Raw genomic sequence first — 17,027 nt, 5'->3', positions numbered from 1 at the left:
TGCCATGTGATTACTCTATGCTGTAGTATTCGAAATGGTATAGTAAGCGAAAGAAGATCCCTGATAGCTAGCAGCACTGCCGCCTGCTTTGAAGTGCGAAGGGCAAATGGCTGCAAGAGAAAACAGTAGTCGTCTGTCAGATGCGACAAAACTGAGAGGTTGCCATGGAGACGTACACAAAATTGCGTCACGTGATTGCTTTGTGGTAGGCACGCGAAGCAGCTGCTCAAGCGATCTGCAACTGTCAGTGATGAAGTTTCGCCAACTCTAATACAGCACAAGAATTCAAGACTGTTTTCACGGGACGGTATAGACAAACGTAAAGGTAATTTCTGGAGTAATCCAAGGAAGTGTTTACAGTACATGTAAGTGATCTAGTGGATAACGTCGTAAGTTGCATGAGGATGTTCGCGGAAGTTTTTGTTATATGTAGGAAGCTTACGGAAGAAGAGCATGGTGAAATGCAGGAAGTGTTTTACAAAACCTATTTTCGATCGATTCTTGAGTACTGTTGTCACTTTGAGGCCATATGAGGTTGGATTAATAGAGCGTTACGGAAACGCTCAACTAATTTCATTGGCTGACGATACAATAAAGGCGCTGTGCATTGCGTGGCAGTTTACTGTTGCTATTTGGAGAACGAGCGTTCCGAAAAGGAGTTAAGAAATACAAAGCAATGTTCCTTCGGTCATGCTGCTATGTCGTATTTATTCGCTAACACCAGGCCCTCGACTCTCAGTAATGAAGTCCTTCCTGTACGTAATTTACGAGTGCAGTTTGTGACACACGGACGACGACATATGGAGTTTGGGTCTGGCCGTGATTCGTGCACGGATAGCCGAAGCGGTTAAGGCTCGTGTAAAGCGGGAAATCCGTGTTTGAGTCCCGGTCCGGCACAATTTTCCATTGTCATTCCAATATACAGCAGACAGTAGTTCATCTACATCTACGTGATTACTCTGCTATGCACAATAAAGTGCCTGGCAGAGGGTTCAATGAACCACCTTCAAGCTGTTTCTCTACCGTTCCACTCCCGAACGGCACGCGGGAGAAACGAGCACTTAAATTTTTCTATGCGAGCCCTGATTTCTCTTATTTTATCGTGATGATCATTTCTCCCTATGTAGGTGGGTGGCAACAGAATGTTTTCACAATCGGGGGAGAAAACTGGTGATTGAAACTTCATGAGAAGATCCCGTCGCAACAAAAAAAGCCTTTGTTTTAATGATTGCCACTCCATTTCACGTATCATGTCTGTGACGCTATCTTCCCTATTTCGCGATAATACAAAACGAGCTGCCCTTCTTTGTACTTTTTCGATGTCATCCGTCAGTCCCACCTGATGCGGATCCTACACCTCACAGCAATACTCCAGAATAGGGCGGACAAGCATGGTGTAAACAGTCTCTTTAGTAGACCTGTTGCACCTTCTAAGTGTTCTTCCAGTGAATCGCAGTCTTTAGTTTGCTCTGTCCACAATATTATCCAATTTAGGTTATTTGTAATTGTAATCCCTAAGTATTTAGTTCAATTTACAGCCTTCAGATTTGTGTGACTTATCGCGTAATCGAAATTTAGCTGATTTCTTTTAGTACTCATGTGAATAACTTCACACTTTTCCTTATTCACGGTCAATTGCCACCGGCCGGTGTGGCCGTGCGGTTCTAGGCGCTTCAGTCTGGAACCGTGTGACCGCTACGGTCGCAGGTTCGAATCCTGCCTCGGGCATGGATGTGTGTGATGCCCTTAGGTTAGTTAGGTTTAAGTAGTTCTAAGTTCTAGGGGACTGATGACCTTAGATGTTAAGTCCCATAGTGCTCAGAGCCATTTGAACCATTTGGTCAATTGCCACTTTTCGCACCATACAGGTATCTTATCTAAATCATTTTTCAAGTCGTTTTGATCATCTGACGACTTTACAAGACCGTAAATGACAGCATCATCTGCAAACAATCTAAGACCGCTACTCAGATTGTCTCCTATGCCGCTAACATAGTTCAGGAACAATAGAGAGCCTATAACACTTCCTTGGGGAACGCCGGATATTACTTCTGTTTTACTCGATGCCTTGCCGTCTATTACTACGAACTGTTACCTTTCTGACAGGAAATCACGAATCCAGTCGCACAACTGAGGCTATACTCTGTAGACACGCATTTTGGTTACACGCTTGTGAGGAAAGGTGTCGAAAGCCTTCTGGAAATCTAAAAATATGGAATCAATTTGACATCCCCTGTCGATAGCACTTATTACTTCATGAGTATAAAGAGCTAGTTGTGTTCACAAGAATGATATTTTCTGAATCCGTGCTATGGGTTAGTAAATCTTTTTCTTCTAGGTACTTTATAATCTTCGAATTCAGTACATGTTCCAAAACCCTACTGCAAATCGACGTTAGTGATATAGGCCTGTAATTCAACGGATTACTCCTACTTCCCTTTTTGGATATTGGTGTGACTTGAGCAATTTTCCAGTCTTTAGGTACGGACCTTTCTGTGAGCGAGTGGTTGTATATAACTGCTAAATATGGAGCTATTTTATCAGCATACTCTGAGAGGAACCTGACTGGTATACAATCCGGACCAGAGGCCTTGCCTTTATTAAGTGATTTAAGCTGCTTTGCTACTTCTATGTTTCTCATCTCTCGCAACTGCGAATACATTTCCTGTGTTCCGAGTAGACCCACGCAGCACGTTACGAAACGATCGCGACGAGAAAATCAGAGAAATAAGAACCCAAAGGAGATTTATCGATAGGCTTTCTCCCCACGCACAATTTCCCACTGAGACAGCGAAATGGGGGTAGAAGGTAGTGAGAAGAGAAGCACTTCCCACCATACGCCGTAGAGTGGGTTGCAGATTGTAGATGTATACGTTAAGTGTGGACTGTAGTCGGTGGCAGGAGGAGGAGGGCCTCACGCGTGGTGCAGCAGGCTCGCTAGGCGTGAGCGGTGCAGCGCTGCGGCGCGCCGAGCCAAGGCAGGAAAGGTCACTTAGCGGCAATTAGCACGCCGCACGCCTCAATTACCGGCCGTCGGCAGCCACAGCGGCGGCGGAGGCAGCGGGACCCCCGCGCCTTCCTGCCCCACTGGCCCTTTTATAAGGGCACTCGAGCACCTGCCGCCACGTTCGTCCCGTAGCGATACAGCCCAACTGTGTGACCCTCCTGGCCTCTCTCTATCGCCAGCGTACTGAACTCACAGCCCCTTCGCTGATATTCTTACAAAGTGTTTCAGGAAGAAACAAACTTACATTAAAAGGCTCTACGGTCGACCATTCTGACAGAATAATATCGATTTGAAATGGCACTGTGTAGTGATGTGCGCCGACGTATTTTACACAGAGTACGCGAAGGAACTTGCCCCCCTTCTTGCAGCGGCGTACCGTAGGTCTTTATAAGAGCTTAGCGTTCCTAAAGATTGGAAAAAGGGCATAGGTCACCCCCGTTTTCAAGAAGGGACGTCGAACACATGTGCAGAACTATAGACCTATATCTCTAACGTCGATCAGTTGACTTTTCTAGAGACTAGAAATTACTCTGTAGGAATCAGCATGGGTTTCGAAACATACGATCGTGTGAAACCCAGCTCCCGCTATTGGTCCACGAGACTCAGAGGGCCATAGACACGGGATGTCGTGTTTCTTGACTTTGCGCAAGGCGTTTGATACAGTTCAAAAATGGTTCAAATGGCTCTGAGCACTATGGGACTTACATCTGAGGTCATCAGTCCCCTAGAACTTAGAACTACTTAAACCTAACTAACCTAAGGACATCACACACATACATGCCCGAGGCAGGATTCGAACCTGCGACCGCAGCAGTCGCGCGGTTCCGGATTGAAGCGCCTAGAACCGCTTGGCCACCAAGGCCGGCTGATACAGTTCCCCACAGTCGTTTAATGAACAAAATAAGAGCATATTGACTATCAGACCAATTGTGTGACTGGATTGAAGAGTTCCTAGATAACAGAACGCAGCATGTCATTCTCAATGGAGAGAAGTCTTCCGAAGTAAAAGTGACTTCAGGTGTGCCGCAGAAGAGTGTCGTAGGACCGTTGCTATTCACAATAGCCAATATATAAATGACCTTGTGGATAACATCGGAAGTTCACTGAGGCTTTTTGCGGATGATGCTGTAGTATGTCGAGAGGTTGTAACAATGGAAAATTGTTCTGAAATGCAGAAGGATCTGCAGCGAATGATGCATGGTGCAGGGAATGGCAATTGAATCTCAATGTAGACAAGTGTACTGTGCTGCGAATACATAGAAAGAAAGATCCTTTATAATTTAGCTACAATATAGCAGGCCGCAACTGGAAGCAGTTAATTCCATAAATTATGTGGGAGTACGCATTAGGAGTGATTTAAAATGGAATGACCATATAAAATTAATCGTCGGTAAACCAGATGCCAGACTGAGATTCATTGGAAGAATCCTAAGGAAATGCAGTCCGAAAACAAAGGAAGTAGGTTTCAGTACACTCGTTCGCCCACTGCTTGAATACTGCTCACCGGTGTGGGATCCGTACCAGATACGGTTGATAGAAGAGATAGAGAAGATCCAACGGAGAGCAGCGCGCTTCGTTACAGGATCATTTAGTAATCGCGAAAGCGTTACGGAGATAAACTCCAGTGGAATACTCTGCAGGAGAGACGCTCAGTAGCTCGATACGGACTTTTGTTGAAGTTTCGAGAACATACCTTCACCGAGGAGTCAAGCAGTATATTGCTCCCTCCTACGTATATCTCGCGAAGAGACCATGAGGATAAGATCGGAGAGATTAGAGTCTACACAGAGGCATACCGACAATCTTTCTTTCCACGAACAATACGAGACTGGAATAGAAGGGAGAAGCGATAGAGGTACTCAAGGTACCCTCCGCCACACCGTCAGGTGGCTTGTGGAGTATGGATGTAGATGTAGACGTAAACGGCATTGTACAAGGTGCCCGATTTATCTCGGCCTCCCCAAACTACTTTTTCTCCAGGAGCAAGATTAAGACACGCGTCAAGCAAATATTGTTTAGCTGTCACGGGCCGCACGGCTTAGCCGTGCGGTCTGGCCGTTTTGCCACGGTTCGAACGCCTTGATACGTCGGAGGTTCGTCTCTTCCATCGGGCATGAGTGTGTGTGTGTTGTCCTTAGCGTATGTTAGTTTAAGTTAGATTAAGCAGTGTGTAAGCCTAGGGACCGAAGACCACAGCAGTTTGGTCCCATAGGAACTTACCACCACCACCACCATTAACTACTAGGAAACATTAACGAGCGTTATTGCTTTCTTCTAACTTTGTTTGTTACGAATATATGATCAGCGCTACGTCTTTTCTTAAACAGTGCTATTCCTATTTTATTCTGTAATACCCTTCCTCTCCTCCAGACCTGTTCATAAACGTACGACTTGTACTATTTGCGAAAACATGACGTTATTAAATAACGCACACAAAACAGACTGTGACTCCCCTATTCTAGTACACTGTGCAAGTATCTGGGGTACTGTTAATTCGTCTAGTTGTTGTAGTTGACACTAAACAAATGGAAACACAAGAAAAATGCACGCTGTTCATTCAGTCAACAGTCTTCAATTGAAGGTTTGTGTGAGCAGAGTGTAGACCGACGAAGAGGAAGTAAAGATGCTACTCATCTATGGAGAATGAAAGTTTAGATTGAAACATCCTCTTACCTCAAGCTTTAGGACAAGACGAGACAACTTTCGTCGGGAAGGTGGGTTCGTGTGACGATATCGCACTCTGTAGAATTCCTCTGCTTGGGTAGCATTATTCCCACATTCAATAACAACAAAAGAAAAATAATTGCTATGCATTTTTCAACCAAATATCGTGTCGTTTAAAATTACTTAGATACTGCAGTACGTGTACCAGTATTGTAAATAAGGAAACATTACTGCAGTTACATTAACAGTGTATGTGTAGACCAGATGTGGCTTGAATTCAAAGAAATTGTAGCAATTGAGAGATCTATAAAAAATAAATTAGAAGACGACAGAGCTGACCCCCCACCTTTACGCAAAACAGGTAAGAACACTGTTGCAGAAACAACGAAAAAAGCTTGCAAAATTTAAGTAAACGCAAAACCCTCAAGATCGGCGGTCTTTTACAGGCGCTCGAAATTTGGCGTGGATTTCAATGCGAGACGCTTATAATAGTTTCCACAACGAAACTTTGTCTCTAAACCTGGCAGACAGTCTAAACAGAATCCTGTCCTATATAAACTATGCTACCTGCAAGACACAATCAATGCCTTCTCTGCGCGATAACATTGGAAATACTATCGATGACAATGCTGCTAAAGCAGAGTTACTAAATATAACCTTCCGAAATTCCTTCACCAAAGAAGGCGAAGTAAATATTCCAGAATTCGAATCAAGAACAGATGTCAACATGAGTAACTTAGAAGTAGATATCCTCGGAGTAGTGAAGCAACTTAAATTAATTAATAAAAGCAAGTTTTCCGGTCCAGATTGTATAGCAACTAGGTTCCTTTCAGAATATGCTGATGAAATAGCGCCATATTTAACGATAATATACAACCGCTCGCTCGACGGAAGATCCCTACCCAAAGACTGGAAAGTTGCGCAGGTCACACCAATATTCAAGAAAGATAGTAGGAATAATCCACCAAATTACAGGCCCATACCGTTAACGTCGACATGCAGCAGAAATTTGAAACATATTTTGTGTTCGAACATTATGAATTACCTCGAAGAGAACGGTCTATTGACGTACACTCAACACGGATTTAGAAAACATTGTTCTTGTGAAACACAACTACCTCTTTTCTCACACGAAGTGTTGAGTGCTACTGACAAGGGACTTCAAATTGATTCCGTATTTCTAGATTTCCAGAAGGCTTTTGACACTGTACCACACTATCGGCTTGTACGGAAACTGCGTGCTTATGGAATATCGTCTCAGTTATGTGACAGGATTCGTTATTTCCTGTCAGAGAGGTCACAGTTCACAGTAATTGACGTAAAGTCATCGAGTAAAACGGAAGTGATTTCTGGCGTCCCCCAAGGTAGTGTTATAGGCCCTTTGCTGTTCCTTATTTATGTAAACGATCTTGGAGACAATCTGAGCAGCCATCCTAGGTTGTTTGCAGATGACGGTGTCGTTTATCGTCTAGTAAAGTCATCAGACGGTCGAAGGAAATTGCTAAACGATTTAGAAAAGATGCCTGTATGGTGCGAAAATTGGCAATTGGCCGTAAATAACGAAAAGTGGGAAGTCATCCAAATGAGTGCTAAAAGGAATCCGGTAAACTTCGGTTGCTCGATAAATCAGACAAATCTACAGGGCGTAAATTCGACTTAATACCTAGGATTACAATTACGAACAACTTAAGATGGAAGTAACACACAAAAGACGTCGTGGAGAAGGCGAAGACTGTGTTTTATTGGCAGAACACGTAGAAGACGCAACAGATCTACCAAAGAGACTGCAAACACTACGCTTGTCCGTCCTCTTTTGGAACACTGCTGCGCTGTTTGGGATCCTTACCAGAGGGTATCAACGGAGTACACCGAGAAAGTTCAAAGAAGGGCAGCACGTTTTGTAGTATCGAGAAATAGGGGAGCGAGTGTTACGGACATGATACTGGATTTGGGGTGGACATAATAAAAACTAAGATTGTTCTCGTTGCGGCGGGGTCTTCTCACGAAATTTCAATCACCAACTTTCTCCTCCGAATGCATAGGGAGAAACGAACGTCATAATAAAATAAAGGAAATTACAGCTCGCGAGGAAAGATATAGATGTTCCTTTTTTTCCGCGCGGTGTTTGAGAGTGGAATAACAGAGAATTGTTGTCTAGATGGTTCGATGAACCCTTTGCAAGACACTTCAGTGTGATTTGCAGAGTAACCATGTAGAGGTAGATGCTAACTTATATTCTCCGTAGATGAGTAGCCTTTATACCTCCTCTTCGTTAGTGTACATTGTACTCACACAAACCTTCAGCAAAGACGGTTAACTGAGTAACCGTTGTGTATTTTCCTTATGTTTCCATTTGTTTACCAACAAACCCAGCGAGTGGACGAGTTGTGTTACCCCAATCACCAGTGCTGTGTGCTAGGACAGCAGAGTCATTCACTTTTGTGTTATGTTTTTAATAACGTCATTATTACGTGAATGAGACACTGTGATAGTTTTTTTGATCAGGCCTTGAGAAGAGGAAGTACGGGGCGCTATTTAAATGAGACGTACTGATGTCCATAACTTCGGGATAAATAAAGTTACAACAAAAGCGATCATCCTGGTTAATGTCCTCTGATAGCTAACAATATTTGCGCGATATATTTTTTGTTTTGTTTCTGGACAAGAAGTTATTTAGGGTGGTCACGATAAATGGTATACACTGCATATACGAGACTAATTACGTTCTCACTATTAATTGTTTACGTAGGCAACAAGGCTGAGTAATCACTGTGACGTAAGTCATCTTCCTGTAGTTTTATGATTGGCTGCTTCTTCCGCCGTGGCACTAGAAATACTGTAGTTATCAAGCAGAGGAGGCAACAGCGCAACGCAGAGCGAATGGGTGCTACTTTACTATTCAAACTAAGACAGTTCTGGCAGAATTGGAAATTTTAGGTCTCTTGGCTGCACTGTTGCCATACTACGACTAATTTGTACATATCAGAAAGGTGGATGTATGTACACGGTGATCCAACACCGTTAACATTTGAAAATTCAACATATTGCGTAGTAGATAGGTAAAAACTGACACGTGCTTGAAATGACAAGGCGACTAAAAAAATGGTTCAAATGGCTCTAAACACTATGGGACTTACCATCTGACGTCATCAGTCCCCCAGACTTAGAACTACTTAAACCTAACTAACCCAAGGACATCAAATACATTCATGCCTGAGGCAGGATTAGAAACGTCGACCGTAGCAGCCGCGCGGTTCCAGACTGAAGCGCCTAGAACCGCTCGGTCACAGCGGGCGGCTGAGAAGGCGACTGTTGAAAACAAAAAAAAGCACAAAACGACTAACAGATGGCACTTCATATGATGTATAATGAATAATTAGCATAAAAATTGATTTTTAGCAAAGATGATGTTCTTTATAACAAATGCCCAACATGTCGACCGTCATTCAGCAACGATACATGTAGTCGAGGGACAATGTTGTGAACAGCATATCAGTAGGTATGCTGATAAATTACCGTCGGATTTTGTCTTTTAGCATCCGTAATGAGGTCGGACAATCGCGGTAGACTTGCGACTTAGGTAGCCCTACAATCAATAACCACACGGTTTGACTTCTGGGGACCTGGGAGGCCGAGCATGATGGAAGTGGTGGTTCATCGTGCGATCTTCACCAAGCGACGTGCGCAAGAGTTCTTTCACACTGGCAGCAATATGGGGTGCTGCGCCATGCTGCACAATAATCGTACCCTTCAGCAGGTGTCTGTCAGCCATGTTAGAGACCAGGCGATTCTGTAACGTATCGGTGTACCTCGCATCCTCATGCTTGAAATGACAAGGCGACTATTAAAACCAAGAAAGAGCACAAAATGACGAACAGATGGCGCTTTATATGATGCAAAAGGAATAATTAGAATAACTGACGTGTTGCTGTCCAGCCATCTGTTGGTCGGTTTTTTCACGTGTCATTTCAGGAGTATGTGTCAAGCTTTATTTCTTTATCTATATTATTCCGTGAATTAGTGCATTTGCAAATGTTAATGGACTTTTGGCTCACCCTGTATGTATGTGTGTATGTTCCACATCTCCTGCTAAACCACTGGATCGATTTGAAACGAACTTGGTACACATATCACTTATTCTTCAAATGGTTCAAATGGTTCTGAGCACTATGGGACTTAACATCTTAGGTCATCAGTCCCCCTAGAACTTAGAACTACTTAAACCTAACTAACCTAAGGACATCACACACATCCATGCCCGAGGCAGGATTCGAACCTGCGACCGTAGCAGTCGCACGGTTCCGGACTGAGCGCCTAGAACCGCGAGCCCACTGCGGCCGGCATCACTTATTCTCTGCCGAGAACCACGGTGGGGGTAAGAACTACTTACCTCTCAGTGGAGTTGGCGTGGGTGTGAAAAAGTGGTGCACCTCACGACCAGTATTCGAAAAAGAGAGAACTTAGTGATTTGCATCCAACTTTACACATAGTTTCACTCCCCCCCCCCCTTTTTCACACACACACACACACACACACACACACAGAATTATGAAACAAAATAAGTTTAGCGCTTACTACATTTTCGCTGTTAGTGCAGCGCAGCTGAGACGTCAGACATGACCTTTCAATTTATTACTTCGTCACTACTAACTCTATTTGCTACTCCTTTTGCGGACAGTATTTAAATATACCATTCAATGTACTTGCAAAAATATGCCATTGTATGACACGTACTTTAGGACGGAGCCAACGAGACACACGTACGGGCCCTCTGGCGTGCGTCACAGCACGTGAAATCTCGTACAGTTTTACGGGTTACAGCAGCCGTCTCCGGCGGGGAGCAGCTGCGCGTTTAAATACGCTGACACTCCCGATAACACATAATTACGTTAAGGACTTCCACGGGTATCTTTTCCGTTGAGATACTGATTTCCCGCCTGGTCTCGGACGTAGCCTAGCGTTGGCGATGTACGTCGCGCAAGGCAACTAGACTGGCGTCACAAGTTCTTTGCGGGGACCGCATTTCCCGTTTCCCTGTTCTGGAGTTATGACGGCATAAACGTTGAGGTGCCTGAAAAACTGCAGCATCATTCATGAAGTTTTAATTTATTGCTTTTTTACTACTAACTCACAACACATTTTAGAAACAGTTGCTACATATACGAGTACCACTGGATATACCGACAGAATTATGTCATTCCACTGTACATAATTCAGGAGATAAGTCGCCATAAACGTAGAGCTGCATGAAAACGAAATTGCAGTACGAAATTCGCTAGTAATTCAAATGAAATCTATGCACAAATATGTGTGAAACATGTAAAATATATGTGACACGAGTGTATGCAGGCGAAGCCACGGGTAAAAATCTGCTGATCTCCTGGATCGATTTCAACCAAAATTGGTACGCATATTTCTTACTAACAGCAAAGAAATATTGTGGGGGTAAGATCCTGCAATCTCCTATTGGGGTGGCGGTGACAAGTTGTACTTCAAATACGCCGAAGTAAGAAGCTGACAGTTTGCTCCTTTTGGACCGTTGTAATCTGTAAATCAAAAGAAACGGAAGAGCAGCGTGTAGTGTAGCGTTGTTGTTGTTGATGTTGTTGTTGTTGTCTTCTGACCGAAGACTGGTTTGATGCAGCTCTCCATGCTACTTTGTCCTGCGCAAGCCTCTTAGTTTCCAAATAACTACAGCAACCTACTGTACTTCCTTCTGGAATCTGCTTACTGTATTCGTCTCTTGGTCTCACCTCTACGATTTTTACCCCCCACACTTCCCTCCAACACTAAATTCGTGATCCCTTGATGTCTCAGAATGTGTCTTGTCAATCGATCCCTTCTTCTAGTCCGGCTGTGCCAAAAAAATTTTTTCTTAGTAATTCTATTTAGTACCTCCTCATTTGTTACGTGATCTACCCGTCTAATCTTCAGCATTCTTCTGTAGCACCACATTTCAAAAGTTTCTGTTCTGTTTTTGTCTAAATTGTTTATCGTCTACATTTCCTTTCCATGCATGACTCACTCATGACGAAAGACTGGTTAATGCAACGAAAATATCTTGTCCTTATATTAAGTTATTCTATGAGTTGAAGATATTGGTATTATTATTTTAGGATCTACAGATTTTAACCTCCTGTCATTGTAGCACCATTGATTAAAAAGCAGGATGCAATCATGAGAAACCCCTAAACCCACACGAAAGACCGAATGCAACATTGCGATTTCTTGCTAGCTGAATGGGTTACGAAACCTCAAATAAGCATACACGAGGAATAGCTTTCAATTTTTAATTACCCCCTTGAAAAAAGTTACATAATTGATTGTTGTTTCTTTGCAGGTACGCGTCTGCGATCCTGCACCGGTACAACATCGTACCTCGTACTTCGGACACATCAAGCTGCCATCTTTACGACGTGCTAAATTCTTCATTGTGTGAGTAGCTCCCTGCCTTCCTTAGTTGAGGACCACCTCTCCTTTTTGAAGATGACTTTTTGATTTATTAATAACTTTTGATTACCGGTGGGTGAAGTTCAGAAAGATGCGATTACTAATTTATTTATTCCTTTGTCGATAGCAGTCTACGGAATCAGAATAATTGAACCAGGACACGAGATTCTAATAACACCCGGCGTTCAGAAATGATTCATTCCAGGACGACGTTGCCTACACTAACGTTGATGTTAAATATTCTTCGCGCACGCGGCCGAACACGCATTGCGGCATCTCTTCCACATCTCTTAACGACTCCGGCCGACTCCTACTCCCGCCCTGTACTGCTCACGCAAAAACGAGCCACCGACATTGATTGTCGTGACCAGAGAGCCTTATCTACGCGAAGCCAGAGAGATTTATTTTCCTAAATATCAAGCTGCAGCAACGGTGATCTCACAATTGCACACTTTCTGCAAGTCAGCATGTTAATTATCGCATGTGGCATTTAGGATGTCTTTCCTGTCGCCACCCCTTTATCCCATGGGATGGATCTACATATACTCTGCAAATCACATTTAGGTTCATCGAACCACCTTCACAATTCTCTATTATTCCAATCTCGCATAGCGTGCGGAAAGAACGAACACCTATATCTTTCCGTATGAGCTCTGATTTCTCTTATTTTATCGTGGTGATCGTTTCTCCCTATGTAGGTCGGTGTCAACAAAATATTTTTACATTCGGAGGAGAAGGTTGGTGATTGGAATTTCGTGAGAAGATTCCGTCGCAACGAAAAACGCCTTTCTTTTAATGATTTCCAGCCCAAATCCTGTATCATTTCTGTGACACTCTCTCCCATATTTCGCGATAATACAAAGCGTGCTGCCCTTCTTTGAACTTTTTCGATGTACCCCGTCAGTCCTATCTGGTAAGGATCCCACACCGCGCAGCAGTATTCTAAAAGAGGACGGACAAGCGTAGTATAGGCAGTCTCCTTAGTAAATCTGTTACATTTTCTAAGTGTCCTGCCAATAAAACGCAGCCTTTGGTTAGCCCTCCCCACAACATTTTCTGTGTGTTCCTTCAAATTTAAGTTGTTCGTAATAGTGTGCGAACGTTTTCTAAATGCCTGAGAATCGTGTAACTGAGGCGATACGTTGGTACAGCCCGGTATTCACCTAGTTGGATGTGAGAAACCGCCTAAAAGTAACAAATCGACCCTGGTCATTAATCTGGCGGGCAGATTCGATCAAGGGCCGGAGCACCTGCCCGAATCCCGGAAGCAGCGTGCTAACACCCACGCCTATCATTTTTTCCCAAAAATCCTTTCCTTCTTCGGCTACCTTCTCAGGCTATATACTTCAACTTCTCTTTTTTCTTTTTCGTTATTTAGTCTCTAGTCTGGAAATAAAAACTCTCCGTGTTCAAAATGGAAAAAAGTGGCGTAATTGTGTGCGTAACCGATTTTTAAAGTTTGTTGGCTTTGAAGGTGTTTAAGAGATGGCCACACTCCTGTCGTATTACCCTGTTACCATTCTGTTAACCTCGCTTACTTGCCACCAAGGTTTTGGTTGGCAGGTTCAGAGAAAAGGTAGAGAAATGCGAACCGTATACAAAAGTGATTGCTTTCAAACCACTCATGCCACCTATCCGAGGCTATCGCTCAGATGTGTGGGAACGACACGAAATAGGTCTACCAGGAGATATTGAGAGTATACAGAGAAGGGCAGCATCAGTGGTTTCAGATTACATGAACACTTGCCACTGTAAACATTATTTGTTCTGATAATAAATGTTTCATCAGCAGCAGCAATGTGTGATCTTACTATTTTTCTGTGAAGTGCAACGTGTTACCAGAAATACTATTTAAATTAGTGTTTGTTCAGTATGTATTGCCAAAACCCAGATTATAATCCATCTGCGACCCACAAACACAAACACACACACACACACACAGAGAGAGAGAGAGAGAGAGAGAGAGAGAGAGATTTGTTGCACCTATGCATAAGTGTTGTGGAGATTCTGAAGAAACTGAACTGTCAGACGCTTGAAGATAGAGGTCAGCTTTCCAGGAAAAGATTACTTCCAAAGTTTCAGCTACAATTTTCAAATAATGATATTAGGAATATACTGCAACCGCACTAGTATCACTCCCGTAGGGATCGCGAGCACAAGATTAATTACAGCACACTCGGAGACATTTAAACCATCATTCCTTCCACTCACCATACCGGAATAGAACGGGAAGTAGCTGTAGTAACAGTTACAATGGTATGTACCCTTTGCCATGCACTTCACAGTGATATGGAGAATATAATGTAGGCTACATAAAAATTATGTTAGCTCTCTCTTCCTGTCTCTCCCTCCCCCTCCCCTCCCCCCCCCTCTCTCTCTCTCTCTCTCTCTCTCTCTCTCTCTCTCTGTGTGTGTGTGTGTGTGTGTGTGTGTGTGTGTGTCGCAGATGGCTTGTAATCCGGGTCCGCCATTGGCGTTTTGGCAATACATACTGAACAAACACTAATTTAGGGAGTATTTCTGGTAACACGTTACAGTTTACAGAAAGATACAAGGATTACACATTGCTGCTGATGATGAAACGTTTATTATCAGAACTAACGATGTTTACAGTGGCAAATGTCCATATAACAGCGCCGGGAATGCAGGAGAGAGGGATGCGTTTCTCACTTAATGCAAGAGTGACTACACAGAAATGTGAGCTATACTTGCCCTTTGTACAAGTTACAGTAAACTATGGTTGAAACTTGGAAGTGTAGTAGCTATAACTGTATTCCGCTATTATAGAATTCCCCTTGTCGCTTATAGACGTTTAAGTAAAAATCATCATACTACTGCCAATACCTTTGAATTACAGAATTCTCTTTTTTCTCTTGTACTATTGGATTATTCTTTATTTCGTCATTCAGAAATTGCCAAGGAAATTATAACTTTTTTTTACAAATATCACATCGATTAATTGGCTTCTTAAATTGTGGATCACAAACGTTCCATTTCACAACATCATACCTCCTTTTTACTGTTGTCTTTCAAAATGGTTTGCGTTTTCTTTTTCAATATCTTTTCTAATTTCTCCTTTAATGTTGCTTATATTTCAAGCAAGTTAGCTAGCGCAACGATAAACATGGTCATTTCAGTTCCATTTTAACTTACATCGTGGATTATAGGACTCGAATCAGTAGTTTCCGGGAACTACTTCTCAATGCAAAACAATCGAAGCTAGAAACCAGGCATAGTCTGCAGTTACGGAAGCTGGATTACCCCACTTATAAGAACGGGCCTCATCATGTTCTTATACGGGCGTTCTCAGAATACTGTGCTAACTTTTATTGCTTCGCTGAATCTCCTGGCCCTCCTTCCAAAATGTAACATTAACCGGCAGCGAGACACACGATACGCCGGCGTTGCTGGAACCAAGCCTGTATACGGAGTTTCGTCGCTGGACGTACGTCAGAAGTACTGCGAAACTTCCACTCGCGAAGGGAGGTCCAAGCCAACTGTTGGGAATTCTTTATTTCCTCGTACATCTACTTATTTGTAATCAGCGATGCGCCCTCGCTTCGTGTAATAGCATGAAGTACGAGGGGCGTACAGTAAGTATCACAACACATTTTTTGTCGGAAATCAGATTGGTTTATGCAGGATTCCAGTACACCATATTACTCCCCACCCCATTCTTTTTGGCTACAAAACCCTATTTTCAACATAATCTCTGTTCAACGTGACGGCCTTACGCCACCTTACTGGGAGACACTGTATTTCGTCATGGTGCGACTCCACTCGTCGACGCCGGAGCCAACGTCTTGCAGCATCAATAACCTCCCTATCATCCACAGACTGTAGTGTATCCTTCATTGGGCCGAACAGAAGGAAGTCGGTAGATGCTTCTGTTGGTGGCGAAGAACCCAGCGGGCATACTCCTTTGAGTACCCCAACTGGTAGCCCGCCCGATTAGTCGAGCGGTGTAACGCACGATTTTCCGGAGCGGGAAGGACAGCCTGGTCCCCTGCACGAATCCGCCTCGGCGGCCTTGTGACGAGGTCCGGTGAGCCGGCCAGTCTGTGGATGGTTTTTAGGCGGTTTTCCATCTGCCTCGGCGAATGCGGACTGGTTCCCCTTATTCCGCCTCAGCTACACTATGTCGGCGATTGCTGCACAAACAAATTCTCCACGTACGCGTACACCACCATTACTCTACCACGCAAACATAGGGGTTACACTCGTCTGCTGTGAGATGTTCCCTGGGTGGTCCACCGGGGGCCGAACAGCACAATAACCCTGGGTTCCGTGTGGGGCGGCGGAGGGGTGAAGTGGACTGCGGTAGTCGTCATAGGGTTGTGGACCGGCTGTGGCGGGGGCGGAGCCTCTCCGTCGTTTCTAGGTCCCCGGTTAACATACAACATACATACACCCCTAACAGGTGGACGAGTGTGTCAGCACTACCAACATAGACGTCCAGTTGTGCAGCGAGATGCTTGACTGTGATTCGTCGATCACCTCGGATGAGAGTGTCCGCACGTTCCAGCATTGCAGGAGTCACTGCTGTGTGAGGCCGGCCGGCACGCGGCAGATCTGACAGGTTTGCGCGACCTTTTTGTGATGATCACAGGCGCCTCGTCCAGCGACTCGCCGTGCTTTTGTTCACTGCCAGGTCTCCGTAGACATTCTGCAAGCGCTTATGAATACCTGCGACGGTCTGGTTTTCCGCCGAAAGAAACTCAATGACAGCTCTGTGCTAGGAACGCACCTCCGTTACAGAAGCCATTTTGAAGGCTGTATTGCGCCGCTGCCAATCGAAACTTTTTGAAACTATGGGGGCTGGAGCGGGAATACTCCATAATACCCTCCAATAAGTTCCACATTTTTTTCAGCCGAGTCTGGCCGAGAAAAAAGGGTGTTGCATTAT

The 17,027-nt window shown here is 44.0% G+C and overlaps 1 protein-coding gene across 2 annotated transcripts in view; it reads left to right on the top strand.

Annotated features, from left to right (window-relative positions):
- LOC126175267 (CYFIP-related Rac1 interactor B) overlaps window positions 1-17,027 on the top strand; it is a 398,870-nt gene that overhangs the window by 272,745 nt on the left and 109,098 nt on the right. Inside the window, exon 3 of one of the 2 annotated variants that reach the window (XM_049921916.1) lies at window positions 12,012-12,106. The exons of the other annotated variant lie outside the window; for it this stretch is intronic. The gene's annotated coding sequence lies outside the window, so the exon portion shown is untranslated. The remainder of the gene's footprint in view (window positions 1-12,011; window positions 12,107-17,027) is intronic. 2 annotated transcript variants of the gene reach the window in all.

Source organism: Schistocerca cancellata, chromosome 3 (assembly GCF_023864275.1).
Source record: "Schistocerca cancellata isolate TAMUIC-IGC-003103 chromosome 3, iqSchCanc2.1, whole genome shotgun sequence".
Classification (NCBI taxonomy): domain Eukaryota; kingdom Metazoa; phylum Arthropoda; class Insecta; order Orthoptera; family Acrididae; genus Schistocerca; species Schistocerca cancellata.
Note: the sequence above shows the minus strand (reverse complement) of the source record. Positions and strands in the feature narration are given on the sequence as shown.